The 19,328-nt window shown below is 40.2% G+C and overlaps 1 long non-coding RNA gene across 2 annotated transcripts in view; it reads left to right on the top strand.

The window, feature by feature from the left end:
- LOC309348554 overlaps window positions 1-15,337 on the top strand; it is a 507,755-nt gene extending 492,418 nt beyond the window's left edge. The window contains exons 2-4 of one of the 2 annotated variants that reach the window (XR_014159474.1): window positions 7,688-12,000; window positions 13,708-13,845; window positions 14,665-15,337. This is a non-coding gene — a long non-coding RNA (uncharacterized lncRNA). Of the gene's footprint in view, window positions 1-7,687; window positions 12,005-13,707; window positions 13,846-14,664 lie in introns of both variants that reach the window. The other variant, XR_014159475.1, reaches the window with a different exon arrangement.
- Window positions 15,338-19,328: the final 3,991 nt, after the last annotated feature.

The raw sequence follows: 19,328 nt of genomic DNA, 5'->3' as shown, positions 1-19,328 counted from the left end.
GTCCTACCTACAGGATTGAGTCAAGAGCATAGTAGTGGAAGGTGCTGCAGGGCACTATTCTATCACCTACTATGCTATTTAATATCTCCTTGAAGCCACTGGATATGGACATTAGGAGTTTGGAGACAAGGTGCCATCAGTATGCTGCATTCCTCCATAACATCTGAGTTAGGACAGGTCGTGTGGATCCTGGACTGGTGTCTGGATGCAGTGGTGTAATAAATGCATAAGGGAGGGTGAAAGTTGAGTTCCCATGTCAAAGAAATTAATCAGTTGCCTAGCCTGGATTGGGTTGCACTCCCCTTAAAGGAAGGAGGTATGTGGCTTGAAGATGCTTCTGGATGCAGCTCTGTCACTGGAGGTATCCAGGTATCCACAGTGTTTTCTAGAAGCACCATTTACCAGCTGCAGCTGGTGCAACAACTATGGCTGTTGCTGGACCAGGAGAGCTTGATTACCATAGTCCAGGCATTGGTGACTTCAATAATGGACAATTTCAGTGTCCTTTTTTGCTTGATCTGAACATTGTTCAGAATGCAGCAGCACAGTTGATGACACAAGTGAGACTCTATCATCAGATAGCACCTGCTCTAAATTTGCTCTGTTTGTCCACTTGCTGCCAGTCCAAGTTTGGATCTCCAGCTTACCATGTTGTTTTTTCAGGGAAACGGGGAGAGCAGCCTCCCAGTGGTCCTTGGCCACTGGCAAATGCCAGAGGGTGCTGTCCTTCAGCTTGGCTGTCCAAGTGCAATGCTGTATGTAGTCATATTGTGTGTTCTTATATTGTAGTGTACTTGTGCTCAAATCTCCAAAAGTTGCTGTTTTTAAGGAAATAATGGTACTTTTCTCTACAGCTATAGTTACTGTAACTCTTGTGTGAGAACAAACCTTATAAAACTCCATTGGTATCCCACATTTGATGTCTCTCTTCCTGTAAAGATAGTAATCTAGGCTGAGAGTTGAGATGGGATTTATATTATGGTGAAAATAAAAATCATAAGCTTTTTCAAGTACTGGAAGACTAACCCGTGTGTTATTTCATAGCCTTTTATTTTAGATTAACGTTGCTCTGTGAATCTAGATCATAGTCTCACTGGAACTAATATAAGGTAGAAACTCATTTCCTGAAGATTTTGGGCCATCTCCTGGCTTCTTACAGGGAAAAGAGTAGAGCTGTGGCACAATCATTAAAGAATGAACAACTGTGCCAGATTTGGGAGAAGGGACACAGTTCAGTAACAGAGCCAGATGCTTTACATGCTATCTTCTGCAGCATTTGTGTACTTAAAGCAGTATTTGGCTTAATAAATACAGCCACTTTAGGTCAAACTTTTGAATACCAGTAAAGACAGAAGTCTCTTGATCCTGATTAAACTCATGTTTATTATTGAGATGAGTGAGGATGGGCTTGATTACCAAAATAATTCCAATAATTATTTTGAGCAAGTGAAACAGAAATCACTGTTGGAACCTTTCCTCTTTATTTATTTATTCTGCAGGCTGTTCTGAATTTTTCTAGAAATGGGAGGAAACCTAGTTGTCCACACAATCAGGTTATATACTGGCAAGATTGCATCTCAACTTCTATATAGTGCAGAATTGTAAGGTTTGGGTGTGGCAGTTTAGAGATGATAACTCAAAATCAGGGTCCTAGGTAGGGATGGACAAATTGGCCAACTTTAGCTTATCTCAGTTTCTCATTTTTTTCAAATCCTACATAAGTTCCGTTATCCACATTTCTGTGTTTTGGAAAGTACAAACTCAGTATGTTCACCTTTAAATGCAAACCCATTTCTTTCTCCCCTTCACACCTTCCTCTGGGTTATCTTAAAAGCACACATGCTACAGTTGTGGCCAGTCTCTTTGGTATCTCCTGCTCCCTGCTTTGGTTCATCAAGACTGTTCCAACCCCAGCCCAAGTTGTCCATGTTATTCCCCATTGCTTTGCATTTCCCTCTTTGCCTCAACTCTTGAAAAGAATGTGTTGGGAAGGAAACTGGGCAAAGCAAAAAACAGACGATGGTGTCAGGGGTGAATCCAAAGTCAAAATTATGTTTCCCAGTGCAAAGTTTCCAAAGCACCAGTTGGGTCCTGAAATGTCAAGTATGAGAGGGATAGGACCAGTTAAGCAGTCATGATTGTTCAATATTGCCTCCAAAAAAAGACTGCCTCATGATCTGGCAAGCAAGGTAAAGAATCTAAAATGTGCCCTATTACTGAAAATATATTAACCAACCAAAGTGCATGAAATCATGTTTACAGTGTTCACTTTAAGGCTTTTATATGGCTGTACCAGGCAGCACCATCCTGGTGCCTTCCAGATGTTTTGAGCTACAGTTCCAAAGTTGTAGTCCAACACTTCTGCAGGGCACCAGCCTGACAAAGGCTGGGTTATGCTAACAGAAGCTGGTGATGCCTTCTTATATTTGAGACCTGTTTTCTCCCAAAGCACACATCCCCTTTCTGCTTTTCATTCATTCCAAACCTCTGAAAAATAAGGTGCATGTTTATTTTTATTTCTCTTGACCCTCACAATTCCTGAGATGTTGCATTTGTACTGTCAGCACAACAGTTGGCATTCCAAGTGACAATACTGGGCTTTTCAGGAATTCGAAGCAATCCTCTGGGTTTTTTGAAAGTAGTGTTGGAATAGCAGAGAGAAGACATTTTTTGTCTTCTTATTCAGTACCATCCAGTCAAAAGAAAATGGAGCAATCGCTAACCCAAACCTCCACAAGAGTTAGCAGACTAGTTCCACTGTAGTCTCTGACCTTTATGTCCTATTGATTATCCATTCCACACTAGTCATAACATTAGAAGTGGACAACTGTTTGCAATTATTAGGCTAAAGCAATCTTATTTTGTACAAGTTATTTTGTTTCCCATATTGTTTTATAATAGCAGATTTCTTTTCATATGTGATAAATAAAATGGTCATAGTGAGTGGGAGTTTTCTGGAATGGAATGAGCCATCATCTCATATTTGTCAGATTGCTTATCTTCTTTTACGTATTTACTGCTTTTTATAGCTACGAGGTGGAGGTGGTATGGATTCATCCACAGTACTTTTGATTGAAGGTCTGCCTAGTCTACACTTTATAAAGATAAGGGGGAGGCATGAAAGTTTCCTACTTTGGGCTGTCATTTTCCTCTTGATTGCTTTTTGTACCAACAGCAAATGTCCATTGAAGGGACACAATATTGCCCAACAGCAAGTCACTCCACTGAAAATAATGGGAGCTTATTTAAAAGGAGCTTATAGCCTTGATCAGGCAAAAAGCATATTTACACATGAGAGGATAAGGAATGAAGTGTATTCTCAGTTGAAAACTACTGTATTTGGATGCAGTAAAATACTTTGCAAGATACATAAAATCTGACATTGGTTTGTCAAAGCTGTTTTGACAACACAGGCGATGAGTTGACACTCATAGTTGTATTGCGTTTCTGCCACATTGATGGAGCAAATCCCATGCACAGGAGGGAGACATCGGTAGGTTTGGGGAACCTCAACTTTTGCAGAGGTACAAAGGAAACCTGTGGGGTTTCCCAACAAATAGACAAATGAGGATAGAATGCTCTGAAGTCATGAAATGCTGACCATTGAGAGGGTGGAAAGAGACAACCAGGTGGAGAGGAATCCTGGCTGGCTGGCTGGAACCTGAACAGGTATATTTGCAACATTTTATTGCAAATCACAGTTGTTGCAGCAAAATTCTTATATGCCTGCGGCCCCATTCTGGAATTAGCAGAACTATAAATGTTCTGTTGGTGTAAATGTACCCTAAAGAACAAAGGAAGTTATTCATATATGCTACTGCAGCTGCGCAAATGATACAGTATATGCCCAGAGATGGAAAGAATAAACAGTTCCAACCAAGGAAGATTGGCAACAAAAATTGTTGGAGTATGCAGAAATGGCAAAACTTACCAGAAGATTAAGAAATCAAGAAGAGAGATGTTTTAATACAGAATGGGGAAATTTTATTGACTATTTGAAGAATTATTGTAAACATTTTAAATCATTAGCAGGATTGACATAAAAATGTGTAGTGGGAGTAACCTAAACAGAATATAAAGGTTAAATAGTAAATAGATACAAAATGGATATGCAGAGGTAAAAGATATAACATAAGTAACTGCAGAAAGTGGGGAAGGGAATCGATGATTTGATGCTTTAAATTGGCTGTGTGAATTTATTTTTGTGATCCTTTTTGTAAAATGCGAAAGATAAAAATATATAAAAAAGAGTGACCTTTGAGAGAGGTCTCCGTTTTTTCTTTTCTTTTAGATTAGTTTCTTTTATGTTATTGTATCATCAAAAAGCCTTTAATAATATCTTATAAAAAAAGAAGTTGCACTCCTAAACACAATTCCCTGAGAGTAAGCCACAATGAAGCCTATGTAATGCTGCTCTAAAGCCACTGTTAATGTATTGCCATCTTTTTTTAATGAAAGGTGAAGCTCGATATACAGAAAGCCTCAAGTAATGTCCAAATCAACTTCTAAAAATCCCATGTAAACAAATGTATGCAGCATTTATTATTGCTTATATCCCACCCTTCCTCTCAAGGGAGCCCAGGGCAACTAGCAATAAGATACAGCATTGAAAACACAGTTAAAAGTACAATACAAGGCACAGCAAGCAAGTTCCTATCAAATATTACTCTTGTTCATGAATATTCCTTTAACTCTTTTCCTAGTAGATATTGCAGGGTTTTAAAATTTCAGCTTCCTTGAAAACTCAGTTCATAATAGGACAACTGTGGTTTAACATGAATCTCTGAGAAAAACAAGAATTGAAAACACCTCTCCGTTCTGTCTCCTGTGCCCTCTTTGAACAGTGTGCACTCAGGAATTCTCCATCTTCCTATTTGTTTTTTAGAAATATTTTCCTCCCTGATTGCAGTTAATTATGTCAGGGCCGAGATAAAGGGATCTAGTTTATCAAAGACAAGTGAACAGGTGAAAGACAGAAGGAAAACAAAGTAGGTGTACAGACTGAAGCCAAAACAAAGGAGAGAATAGCAAGTGATAGAAACAGTGGTGGACAGAAGCAATTGTGGCTAGATGAATGAACTGAGGATAGAGAAGCACAGAATAAACATGAAAGGGAAAAAGAGCAACAGATGTGGGCAACAGGGAGAAGTACAATTTGGCAGCTACTGTGATTGAGAGTATCTTCCAAATATTCCCTTGCAGCATCGTACACACTTTTGTCCTATCCAATTTTGAAATTCATACTCAAAAACCTCTTGCTAGAGATGGCTGAACAGTAGGATCTGAGTCTGATTTATTGTTTTTGAGATTCGCAGGTGGCATTTGCTTTTGTGAATTCTTTATGTTCCTTGGCAAGACAGTATCACAGCAGCATTATCAGGAATAGAGATGTGATCAGGGCCACTGGTCGTGTGGCATATATGCAGATTATAATTTTAATGTTTGCAGCCATCACTGAATATGTTTTTGCCTCCCAACTGTTTTAAGATGCCAGTACTAGAATGATGTGCTACCTGTTTATTGCTATAAATATATATTTATACTGTGAAAAGACAGAGCAAAAGCAAATAAAAATAAATCCTTAGCCAGCAAGTTTAAAATGCACCAAAAGCATTTAGAAATAAGAGTATGCCTTAAAAATCAGCACAGGGTGTCAGATTTAGCACTTCTCTCACACAAGACACGACACACTGGCAGTTTGACTAATTGGGGTTTATTTATCAACAACAGGCTTTCAGCAATCTGAGCTTCCCACAACTCATTGCTCACTCCCAGAGTCAGTTAACTCAACTGGCTTCCGGCCCCTTCCAAGGCCAGATATACTCCAAGCCCGCCCCCACTTCCTGCTGGTCCTCCTTTGTTCTAATCACTTGCTCCACCTCCTACTTCTTGGAGACTCAGGTGCAGCTAATTCCTCCTCTGGAGTTGAATCCAATCCTCTACTTTAATCTGCATCCTCCTCCTTCATCTCTGTGCTGCTGCAAAAACTTACAGGCAGCCATCCAGAGCAAGAAGGGCTTATCTCACTTTCGTTGTGAGAACAACTCAGTGCAGTTTTGAAAGGTTCAGTCAACCATCTTGTTTCAAAATGGAATCCAGTTGTATCCAAACAGGTGAAATTGATCTCAGGAACCTTCACCAAAAAGTTGGTTATAATATTTTATTATTTGTCTTATTCTTTTTGATGAAATGAAGAAACATCTAAGGTGGCCAGGGAGGAAACCTTCAAGGCAATAAAGTTTGTGTGACCAATATATGATATTAAATCTTTCACAGCCATAAGCCATCACCAATGAAATTAATTTACAGTATCCCACCATTAGTAGTTTAACAAGCTAATCACATCCTCTTACAAAACTGACAAGTGTGAGGGTTTTGATGAGAAGCCATTTTCTTTTCAGTCCCCCAGAATGTATGTGACTTTATAAGTATCTTGGCCATTCTCAGAAACAGTGTGTTCTGCTAAAACTATTCCCTATTCTACAAGTTGTCAGGGCATCACAGTACAACCTGGACTCTCCTCACAGTATTCAATCTGGAGGTCTCAAACCTGAAATTTGCTTGTATTTGGCCAAGATTTTATGACATCATGGTTGATGAATTAATTGTTTCAGGCTATTGTGGTTTCATCCACTCTTATCCATGCTAGGGAACTACACTAATGGCCAGAACACATAAGCTCTCCTTATAAATGTAATAGTCACTCAAGAACATTTTGTCTACTGAAACAGAGCATTGTGCATGCGGTCATGTACTCCAGATACTTTCTGCATATTCTACCTCTAAACTTTCTCTGATCTAACTTCTAAATATGTCAGCAGTACAAACAGCATTGCACTTTCTGCCTAACTCCAAATCACGTTTCTTCTACAGATGGACTCTCTACCTATAACCTGACTCTGGAAGTGAAAAAATTATTCAATTTAGCTTGGTGTGTGTTGTGTCTGATCTTGCCCTGAACTGCCATTAAGCTAGCCCTGTTGTTAATATGACTACCTGTATTCTGGTCCCCAAACAATATAATTTGTAAGACAGACTCCTTGTATCCACCAATGTTTTACCAAGTGCTTATGACCCATATATTCTGGCCACAAGTTGATGGATATGTACACATAGCCCTGTGAGCTGTACAAGGTCTTGTTCTAGAACAATGTGAACAGAACATATGGGGATTCCATGCATTTTAAATGACATACGTTACATAAAGTGAAAAGTAAATGTGTAGCTAACCACGTGCTCACCTGTTGGCATTGCATTTGCAGACCTCTGCTAGTTTTGCTGGCTCAGAATATTGTGCACTCTGCATCTCTGAGCAGCCTTGAAAGTTAGTTTATTCATAGTTGGTCTCTAGCTAACGATAAAGGCCAAGTGTAAGCTAGCTCAGAGCTTCTTGCACATAGTCTTCTCTTTCCTGAGCTAATTAGAAGACTCATAATATAAAATATATTTTATTCAACATGTCTCTGAATAGCAGTAGTTGGGAAATATGAGTGAGAGAGTGCTTGCACTCATGTTTTGCTTGTGGTTTTCCCATAGGCATCTGGTTGGTCATCGTGGGAAAAAGGATGCTAGACTTGATAGGCCCTTGGCTTCATCCAGAAGTGCTCTTCTTATGTTAAACCACCTAGTGGTATCACATAGGCATAGTCAATATGACATTGTCTTACTGAAGTCTGCCTGATACTAGGTACTTGCAAGCTGTGCTGAGTATCTGACTGAGACTGAAACTGGTTCGCTAATGGGTGGATTAAGTTCTATTATTTGGGAGCCAGAGAAACAGAAGTTGGGGAGTTTCTTGTGTCCGAGAAGTAGGAATCTGATTCTGTCACCTGCTTTCCAATTTCTATACAGAATTAGGTATTGCTAGTGGTACATTCTTTGAAGCAAAGAAAATAATACTGTATCCCAAGTTCAGTTACCTAACACATTTCTTTTAAAGTTCAGACAAAACATTGGTTAAAATGTTTTCCCTGTCTATCTCAAAGGTGAGTACTAGATATAAAAATAAAACAGTCTAAGATATTCCATTACAATTGCAGATATTAAAACACAGTTATTAGACAATTTAAATGGTTTACCATTTGTCTCCAGAATCCAGCACAAACAGAAAGATTTTACAAAGCTTCCTAAATATATTATATATGAAGGATACAATTATATGTTAAAATATATGTCTTGATGAAATACATTGTTCTGCTCTTACTCCTGTGTTCATTTAACTCTATGTTTTGTTTCAGTGTGATTTGATTGTATTAAGAGGCTGCTAAGAGAATTCAACAATTCTGTCCCATGTTGTTGAAGTGAACGCTTGGGGATCTGAAATGCTTGGAGATCTGAAATGGAGAAGACTATGAATAGATGATACATAAAGATCAATGACTGGAAAGAAATAGCATCAAAGGTAAAATGGAATGGGGGTGGAAGTAAAATGCTACAGAAACAACAAGGATGAGAGAGAAAGGGAAAGGATCAAGAGGAAGGGATGAAAAGGAGCTTGGCAAGCAGAAAGAGATGATGAAAGCAGGTAAAAAGCCTCAGGTGAGGTATGCACATTTTTCCCTAAACGGTCAACAAGTCTGAAGCTCTGTAGCCTGAGTTGCATATTGCAGTTCCTTTTGTAGAATGGAGATCACATAATTTATCTTTTTTTGAAACAACTGTGGTACGTTGAAAGTTATACAAGAATCAAAGAAAAAATGCATGAAACACAGAAGGTGCTATGAGACCGAAGGAAAGGGAAACTTTAACAGAGTGGTACAGTAGGTCTTAATTTCATTTTAAAACTGTTCAAATTGGGGTTGTTAAGGGATTTGTACCTGCCATCTCAGCAGACATGTGATCAGTTTCCTGATCTACTGCTGAACAGTTGCAATATCCAGAGGTTTGATCTCATTGTTCCCATTTCTAATCCATTCTTAATGCAAATCATATATTCAGACAAGAAAATTGGGGGAAAGACTTATGCTCTGGCTTGGATTAAATTATGTGCTGACAGTGCTATTTTTCTAGAAAAAGAGGTGCTGGAACTCACCATGAACACCTCCCTAGTTCTCTTAGAATGGCAATGGCGCCCACCCGAGAGAACTGAGGTCCAGCAAGTTCTGGCTGGAAAAAAGCCCTTTGTGCTGAGAATATGTCTGAGGGCTATGATGTCCACCTCATATTGAGGGAGAGCATTGTGTGCTTCTGAGCTTTGTATTACAAAGTAAGGAATAAAGAACTAACAACATGTATGTAAAACCAGCTCTGAGGGCTGCCACTGGAGCTGGCCATCTCAGTACTGGTTGCATTTAAAAAAGGGCAAAGCCATTTTAATCCTGGTAGTGGGGATCTCTAGCCGAGAACAGTTTCACCCCATCTCCCTTACTCTCACTCACCCACACAATCACTAACCTAGGAATTGCTATAGTGGCAGCAAGGAGACTGTAGCAGTGGCTGCTGATGCCTTAGCAGCAGTTGTTCTCTTTCCTCCACTTACATGATGATTGAGACCAGGACTTTTTTTCAGCAAGAACTTGTTAGGGCTGAGTTCCGGCACCTCTCAGGTGGGCGCCATTGCCATTATAAGAGAACAAAGGGGTGTTCGTGGTGAGTTCCAGCACCTTTTTCTAGAAAAATAGCACTGATTGAGACTCACAATATGCCTTGGAAAAAAAGTTGTAATTTAATGAACAGTGACACGCCTACTCTCCATTCTGAGCATATACATATGGTGATCATTATATCAATATTCCTTAATTCTTTGCAGATTTGAATTCCTTCAGTGTACAATTCTGGCTCATTAATTTACTAGGCCCTACCCCCCCCAAAAAAAAACCATTCACAAAGCTACCCCTATTTCCCTCTTCCATCTGGTGTACAACAAAAGAGAAAATCAATTAAACATGTCTAAGAATGGGAATATAAATCTCTTAAATAGCAATTGTATTTCCCGTAATACAGATATATTTATCATTAAATAGATGGGTCATATAGTCACGGACAAATAAGCTTTTATTCTGCTTCTGCATTGATTTTTTAAAAAACCCTACCTCTAACCCACTGGCTTCCATTTATGTAAGAAAACAGCATTTGCCATCAAAGCCTTTCCTTGATATGAAACCAGAGAGAAATAACCCATTAAGCTGAGTGACTCTCAGTCAAATACCACTCTGTCGTGTGCAGTTTGTGCACAAAACATGGTTTCGTATAGTCGTGATTTGATAATAGGTTTGTACATTGTGTGATATTTTATAACCATTATCCTCTCTAATAGGTCAGACACACTTTGCTGAAAATGTCTTGGTAGTGAGTGGAATTTAAAAAGCTAAAACCGATTCCAGATCTTGTTCGTTTTGGAGAGACCCCTGGGAAGAGGCCCTCCTGCTGTAAAACTCCCAGATGCAGAGGGATAAGGCACAGTGTCAAAAGCAGCATGCCATCAAGCAGCTATAGGTTAATAGAGAGCTCATGCTATCTTCAATCCATGGTTCCTTTGGTTAAAAGGATCTCAGCTAGCAAGGCAGTGGGAAGCTTCTTTGCAAGTCAAAACCAAGACAGATATATTGATCTGTTTAATTGGGGGGGGGGGCGGAAATATTTTTTTAAAAATCATAAACTAATGTGGAAATGTGGCTAAAGATTTGACAGAAACTTAAACCAACAGATTCATGCATCCCCTATTGCATGATAATTTGTGACCAAGTTGTCTCTGCCCTGGAAGAGCCACAGTTGGTTCATCCTCCTCAGCTGGCAAAAAGATCCTTCATGTCCTTGGGCATCAAGATATGGAGTCAGATCTAACGCCTCCTCCAACTGTAAAGTTGTCCAGGGAAAACCCTCTCCAGAATGCTGTCTCCCACATCAGACAAACCACCAGCACCTCCATTTTAGGTAGATTATGCTTCAGTTTATTAGACCTCCTGCAGCCCTGGTTTAGAGGGAGCAATGGTCTGATTCAAAGTTGGGGTATAATTATATGTTAGGTGCAAATACATGTTGAGCATTACCATTACTTTTAAAATGAAAAATCTGCTTTGAGATGAGAGATGTGGCACGTAACTCTTTCCCTACTCAGTCTTTCTTCATTCAAAATTGTACCATTCCAACCAACTTTTTCCACCCAGGGTTCTAAACCCCCCCACACACATATTTTCAGGTATTTAGACAGATTTGCCCAAACTGACACAGAAAAGTCATTTATTTTTTGGTAAAAATTATCTTAAACCTCTTCTGCATCAATAACTGTCTGTCATGCCATCACTCAACACTGAGTGGGTTCCATAGTGTCAGTCATCCAATTACTAAATTAATTGTCTGTATGAATAAATTGATGCTTTCCATTCTGATAACATAAACTTGTTCATCTATATTCAAATGTAAGAATAATGTGATTTCCCTGTATGTATCTCAGTTACCAAATCAGGAAAAAGCCGAATGCGCTTCTGCCTAACTGGCCCAGATAGAACCTTTGCTGAAGTGGCAATAGCAGCATTTGGCTTTGGCTTTGGAACCATTTGCACTTAGCTACATCTGCTCTGGAATACCACGAGAGCTTGTCAGTCCTATTTAAAGCCTGCTTTTTAGCAAACAGTGGTCTATAATGAGCTGTGTGCCCAGGGCATCCCAATTTATTTCCGTGGAGTTTTGCCAGTGCAACAGAGAGCAAGAACTTGTTCCAGATTTATTAAATATAAGCTGAATAAAAATAAATGAGCCATCAATATACACAAAGTATGCTCTGGTGCTCTTAGATCGCTTCAGGGAAACTTCAACTGTGCATTCTGGCCCCAGGTGACCTTTCGCTGTTGGGGTGGTACAGGCAGAGACTTGCCTTGCATCAACTAAAGGAGTATATTACTTTGGGCACGTGGGGAAAGAACCACAGAACACACCGATTTGACGGTCCAATATTGCACAAGTGCTAGACAAAGGGACTGTTCCAGTTGTCCTGAGATGCAAGGGACCAGAGGTGGCTCCACCTTCTCCACCCTGTTCCCATCTTTCCTTCCAGATCCTTGTGTAGGTGTGGTTGTTTAGGTAACACAAGGGCTTCCCTAGAGTGTTGTGGCAATGGCAGCAAGAGCTGTGCAGGACCAGTCCAGGAGATTTTGCTGCTTGTGGCAAACAATATCCTCAGTGCTGTACCCTCTGCTGCGGGCACACCCCACCCTCACCTTTGCCATGGAGACGGAGGTGGGGGCATGGCTAGGGTGCACTCATCACAACAGAGATAGTGGCAGGTGGTGGCAAGAAGGGCACTCCTCAGGCCCTTTTCACGGGTGGGTCCACATCATGGGTGGTAGCCAGGGGCGCTGACCTGGGCCCCAGATTATGGGTGCCCAGCAGCGCTTACAACATAGCATGACCTTATGACATCATGTGCATGCAATGGCAGTGCCTAGGAGCCCCAGAAATCATGTCCAAAGGCCTCTGATGCGACTTTTGGGGCCTCCCAGAGCACTGGAAGTCGCACTAGAGGCCTCATGGTGTGGGTGCTGAGCACCCACCCAAAAAACTGTAGGTACCCTGGAACCCAGGGGCCCTTATAGTTGGTGCCAATGGTGGCAGCTCGCAGACCAAGGAAGTCAAGATGGCCATAAGACCTGTATGTAGAAGTAGAATTCTTGGTCAGGCTGTGAGTAACATAGATGCAGCAAAGCTGAATTGGTAGGATAGAACTTGAGAAAAGGATAGAACTTGGAAAAGGGAGTTTTGGTTTTTATGGAAGGAAAGGGTTTTAGGAGGGATTCAGATCACAAGTAGCTTGATTGGCCTGAGAGATCGGAAAGGAGATACCAGATACTGACAAAAAAGAAGAAAACAGAAGCAAGGCATTTAAAATCAAGCTTGATTATATATGGAGAGTGCAACAAGATCTTCCCATCCAAATTGGTAGCAACTATTGTTTACTGATACTAAATTGAGCAAGATGGTACTTCCTTTGTGCCAAGAATTATATAGAGATTTCTCTGCCAAAAGGTCCTCAAGTAACAGCTCTTGCATTTTCACAAACAAGGAACAAACCCTGATTACTAGATGAAAAGAGACTAATGAAAACGGAATATAGGGAGAGGAAGGCATAAACTTAACTTCTGCTATGCAAGCAACAAATAGTAGTGAGAGTAATTAAGAACTGAGTCCACTGGCTACATGTGATAAATTATAGAGCAGTGGCGATTTGCTTTAAATGCGTTCCCTTAAGGGCTGTGTGAATCTATTAGTCAAGAGAGCTCATGCTAAATTGAGGTGAAATTCACCCAAGAATGTGAGATACAAAACTGGAATGGTTTGTGGAATGCTTATTTGGGGTTTTTCAATTGCTTTTCTATTTTTAGATTAATTTTCTTGGAGTAATTGCTCCATCTATTTCCGTTGTTTATGTTAGCTATCTGGTGATAGTCTAAAACCCCTCAATTTTACTTTGCCATCATTTGGCCTTTAGAAATAAATTGTTACCATCTAAACAAAGTTGTTCTGGTGCCCTCTGCATCTCCACTCTGCTGGCATTGTATGAAATGAGATTGAAAATCAGATGGGCTATTTGACCGATGGTTCCTTCCACCTGTAATTGAAACTTGACATCCTCTGAAACTGAGTCAGCAATGATGCACAAGATAGTCCAATTAAAGTCGTGTCCAGTTGCCAGAATTGTCTGTTTATTGAGCAGTTAGAAAGCACTCATAACTCACTAGAACCATTTCTCTGTCTTTTATCTTTGAATGACAGCTTGCTAAATAAGAGCATCACAGGCTGCTTTTATCATTTGCGCTGCAAATGAAGTTTCCAGCTCTGCAGCATCTTTTCACAGCTCTTTGCTTGCAGTTCAAAAGCAATGGCAATGATTGTTTTCTAGCTGGAATTAAGGTATTACCTCTTATTTCTAACTCAAATAAATGCCTTCATCATGAAAATATCTGATACTCAACAAAATAATAAAGGAATCCTAAGCAAAGTTTCTATAGCATGAATTAATTTTAAAGTTAAAACCCTTTGCACAGTGTTAATTAAAAAATCATATCTATATCTTGGACTAGATCCAATGTTCATCATAGGGCCTACTCTGAGTATATGACTTTATATTATATATTTTATTTTACATAATATATTATAAAATATATACAGTGGTACCTCGGGTTACATACCCTTCAGGTTACATATGCTTCAGGTTAAAGACTCCGCTAACCCAGAAATATTACCTCAGGTTAAGAACTTTTGCTTCAGGATGAGAACAGAAATTGTGCTCCGGCGGCACGGCAGCAGCAGGAGGCCCCATTAGCTAAAGTGGTGCTTCAGTTTAAGAACAATTTCAGGTTAAGAACGGAACTCTGGAATGAATTAATTACTTAACCTGAGGTACCACTGTATTATTTTATATAATATATAATATATAATCTAAAGCAGGGGTGTTTATATTGTTTTCTTACCATGCTTTTGCTTTGTTAGTGTTTCTTAAACATTACGCCCATGTTCTTCCAGGATTTATTAAATCCCAGGAATCCAGTTTCCCGATGCCTAGAGATTTAATGTCGTTGGCTGGCAATTTTAAATATTTTTCCAGTCTGCAGTTTATGTACTCAGACTCTAGGTTGTTAAATATTAACGTCTTGTTGTTGTTTTAATTTCACTGTGTTATTCTCTAATTAATATTTATTAATTTACTTATTATTTTTCACACTGCAATAGGAGGCAAGTGTAAGAGCATTCAGGGATCCTCCGAAATCTAAAGCGGTGGCTCTGCTAGCTGAAATATACAAAGAGGGGGTTACAGCTAGAACAAATGAAGCATTGCAATCATTTGAGGGTGCAACCCTAAGGGACATTGTCCCAGGGACCATAGGATACAATTGGCTTCCTCTCTCCATTGGTGGAAAGGGAGGTCTACCCTCATATGCTGCCTCAGAATGACACCAGAAATTTCCACTGCCATAGATACTGCAATGGCAATAAGACCCCAAAGGAGCTCTTCCAATGTTGTGTAATGGTTGGGTTGGTTGATGCTTCGGATCTACTTGGACCCAAGGGCCTCTTGTTTTCTGGACATGCCCCAGGAATGGGAGGAGAGTATTACCATTACGCTGAAACTAGAGCTCTCGTTTTCCATCCTATTGGAACCAATGTGTGTGTGTGTGAGCAATTGGCAAAGAAAACAATCAATGTAGGAAAATGTCCCTCACTTTTTGACTGTTTATCCATATGGACAACCCAATTTGGATGACTTTGTTACCTATATAATCAGCATCATCTACCATCACCAATGAATAGGGAGACAATCCTAAGGAGTGCCCCAAAGCTCTGATTCACACTGTTAGGATCAAGCAGATAATTTGGTAATACAGCCTCCCTCCCTCCGTTTCTCCCTCCCTCAAATTCAGTCTGTAGAGTCACAAGATCAGTGGTGGCTGGTGCATTAGAGTGAAAGGGACACTGCCCAACCTCAGTCTACCCTGAGCCAGACCCCAGCTACTTCCTTTCTTTCTTACAGCCTTTCTAGTGGGTGACCCTGTCTGTCAGTTTCCTCCTCCCAGGGGTGCTGACTTGAATAAAATATTGGCGGGGGGGGGCAGGTAAGCCCTGCCCTGCATAATCAATCACATGACAAGGCATGCACACACCATTTGTATGGCAATGCCCATCAACCTGAGGGTGCCCGGCCCCCTCAAATATTTTATCGGGGGCCCCAATGAGTTGGCTCCTGTGCCTCTTCCTCAGTCTTAGTGGTGCTCCTTGTGGAACTCAGCAGGGAAGAGGATTGGGGCAAAAAATGAATTGGTAGGCTTTGTTTGTCACTGACTCTGGCTCTTACTTGCCCTTGCTCTATACCTTCCACCCTACCAGTCCCTAAGGACCCCAGTCACTACTGGACCAGATACAAAAAGGGACAATTTGGGCAGATGTAGCTTGTCACACAGAGGTTCAAAAGGGTGAATACACCAGTAGACCCTGCTTCTTGTCCTCCATTGGATCTGGTTGCCCCAGGTTTGGTAACTCTCTTTCAAAGATGCCATTCTACCAATCACTAGCATCCAGTATTAGGGTCAGAGCTAGTCAGAGAAGCTCAGCAGAAATTGCTCATCCCATGATTTAGACCATGAGGCTGAATCATCTTTGACTTACTTCTCCTCCTGAGTAGCCCCTTCATCCTCAGGAAACCCCATGCCATAATGCCCCCCAAACACTTCTATGCCAATTTTGGACCTCCTAGTGTTGTTATTCACATTTAGTGCTCATAGAGTTTACTGAGTGCTTTAGGGCACAATCCACCTGGAATGGTACTGGTACAAGCTTTGAAGCAATAAGCAGGACTAAGGCTGTTTGCAAATAAATTTCATACGTTTTAACCAGGAGAAGCTCCATGTATGTATTTTCCCCATAGGTAGTATATTCTATCATAAATATTGGAATTAGTTAGTTATAAAGGGTTATAATGTGGTCAGGTTTTTGAATTGTGTTAGTGGGTTTCCTGAAATGCTACAAATTCAGCTAATTTTAAAGTGGCATTCGTAATACATAAAACATAATTACTTAAAACCTATAAATAATTTCTTGCACATTCTTTTTAACTTTGGTTTGTTTTTATCCACACTTCATTGAGTTTTAAATAAACAAACAGGAGTGCTAAATAAACAGGCATTTATTTTTAAGCTTTATGATTTTTTGTCATAATTTAATGAAGTGCTTATAAGGTGGCTGTGCCTGCTGACCTTTGGGTGGATGTTTGCTAGGATCAGTAGTTAGTACGCTGATTATATTTTCATGAGACTGCTTTAGAGTTTTGGTTGTTTGATTTCTCTTCATGGAACTAAGAGTTACATTGCCATTGGAAGTGGTAATTTGACAGCTGAAAACAAAGGACCCAACAGCCATGGAGTGCACTTCTTAATTGTCTAGTGAAATTATATATATATGTATACACATACATATACATATATGAATGAAATAAGAGTGCAGTCCTAAACCTCTGTGAGGCATTTGCCCATTCTTTGGGGATACATTTGTATTGGGGAGAGAAAGGGTTAATAGGTTGTCCAATAAGAAAGCCCGGAGGCAGAGCCTACCTGATTTTGAGGCTCAGCCCAGAGGTTTTGACAGTTAGTTCGGTTGGTTCTTTTTGGGCGATGGGGGAAGATAGAGGAGTCAGAGTGAGTTAGAGACAGGGACAAGACTGAGAGGGAATAGACTGACAGCATTTCAAATATATTTTAAAACTTGTTTGTGTTTGAAATAAACTTTAATCTTTATTGTTAACTCTACCTGACTGAGACTCAATACTTCTGGGTTTCCCCCCCACAAAATTGGTGGCAGCGGAAGAATAAAGTAGTGGTGTACAGGTCAATAGTCCGTGAAACAACCCGGGGCTCTGTATGAACGCCACACTCTGTCCCCAATGGTTTGGGCTACCAAGACAAGGGTTGGGTGTAGGATGGCACACAGTGTTTTCTCTGTGGGTCTCTGTCAATGGAAAGAAGAACTGCTTGAGGGAAACGGCTGCAGCAAGCCCTGAAATGGAATTTCAGGAACATTAAATCCCAAAGATTCCCCCAAGAGGCTCCTCAGCCAAGTGATCTTAGAGCTGGCATGGCAAAATCAGAGCAACATCGCCTCACCTTGTACCCCGACTGGCACAAACAGACATGGTTTTGGATGTGGCAGAGGATCCACTGCTCTTAACCTCCCGAACCCTTTTTAGGATTGCTCCATAAGTCTCACTTGAGTTTAGTGTGACATATGCCCAAGTATCAGTGTGCATAGACTTGTACCCCAAGCCTCAGGGCCTAAGATCTGACTTGATATGACTGCAGCAGACCTATGGGTTAGAATGTAGGGGATGAGGATGGTTTGGAGCAGTAGGTTGGAAATTAGCTCTGAACTCGCAGTTTCCACTTTTCTCCCCCTAGCAAATTTTCAAAACTTTAGAATGATACTGTGTCAGGAGAAAAACAACTGTGTGTGTGTGTGTGAGAGAGAGAGAGAGAAGGAGAGAGACAGAGACAGAGACAGAGACAGAGACAGAGACAGAGACAGATGGATGGACGGACAGACAGACATTAAGGCAAGTAAAGAATACAGAATGGAACCTTCTTCTTACCTGCAACATCTTCACTTAAAAACATCTCCTACTTCATACCTGTTCATTGTGAACTGTGTGTAAGCCCTGAACACACTGACTAGCAAGTGTTACTGATTTTAGTGAGGCCAGCTTTTCCAGAAGGGTATGCAGTCTTCCTGTCTCCTTTTGTAGATCAGTCATCGCATTTACATTTTCACTTTGATATACGAAAGATGGTCCATGTGCTGAACTGGCTTCTGCATATGAATCATCTTCACAGCTTTTAAAACACCATGGATAGGGATGGACAAATCCGTCAGCTTTTGTTTCTCTCTGTTGCTCATTATTCCAGCCTTCAGCTGTTCACATTTCATGTTCCAGTTCACGTGTTGTTTTGAAAAGTGTGAATTAGTTGGGTTTGCCTTTCAGTGAGAATTGAACTGAATTTCTCCTCCAACCCTAGTTACAATATATTTTAATATACAGGGAAAACGGAGTCAGGGACCGATTATAAAAAACAACAACTTGTTTTTATTTTAATATGTTCAATTTTTTATGTGCCATCTATTTGCTTAAAAAAAAAGTATCCATCTATTTTGTATGTGTCAGTTAAGAATCATATTACATGGTTAAACACCACAGTTAACCATAAAGTATGAATAGATTAAACCCCTCTCCATCGAGGTGTGGTCTTTGAAGATGTGGCATATAATATGTATCAGGGATGGGGATCCGTGGGACTCCTGGTGTTCTCCAACTCCCCTCAGCCCCAACCAGCATGGCCAATGGTCAGGGATGATGAAAGAGACCTTTGTCATCTTGAGTCACCCATTATCTACATGGTCAAACACAATGTGATGAGGGCAAGACAGAGGAGAGAACAAAATGATGTTATTATACAGAAATGGGGCTTGTTCGTTCATTACTGAACTGATAAGGCTCAGGATGCAGCTTGGCCATATGTTTTTCTAGGAACAATTTGATCAGTGGTCACTTCAATTCTCTTCGCTTGATGACTCAGTTTCTCCGTCATTCTATTTACCTTAGAGAGTTAAAAGGATAGGGTCAACTAAGTTCTACTCAAAGTAGTCCCATTAAAATCAATGGGCCTGACATGTCCAATAAATTCTTTATTATTGTTGTTATTATTGTTATTATAATTTTTTTATTGGTTTTACAAGATTTTATACATTTTAACTTTAACCATTTCAAACATTAAAATAAAAGGTTCTATTGAACCTTCGGGCCTTCTTCCCTCCCTCCATGGTTTCCATATTCAAGATAACGTTTTCTGCATCTT

This window comes from Podarcis erhardii (genome assembly GCF_964252035.2).
Source record: "Podarcis erhardii genome assembly, chromosome: 8".
In the NCBI taxonomy this organism is placed as follows: domain Eukaryota; kingdom Metazoa; phylum Chordata; class Lepidosauria; order Squamata; family Lacertidae; genus Podarcis; species Podarcis erhardii.
The sequence above is the reverse complement of the archived record's forward strand: the minus strand, read 5'-3'. Positions and strand labels throughout refer to the sequence as shown.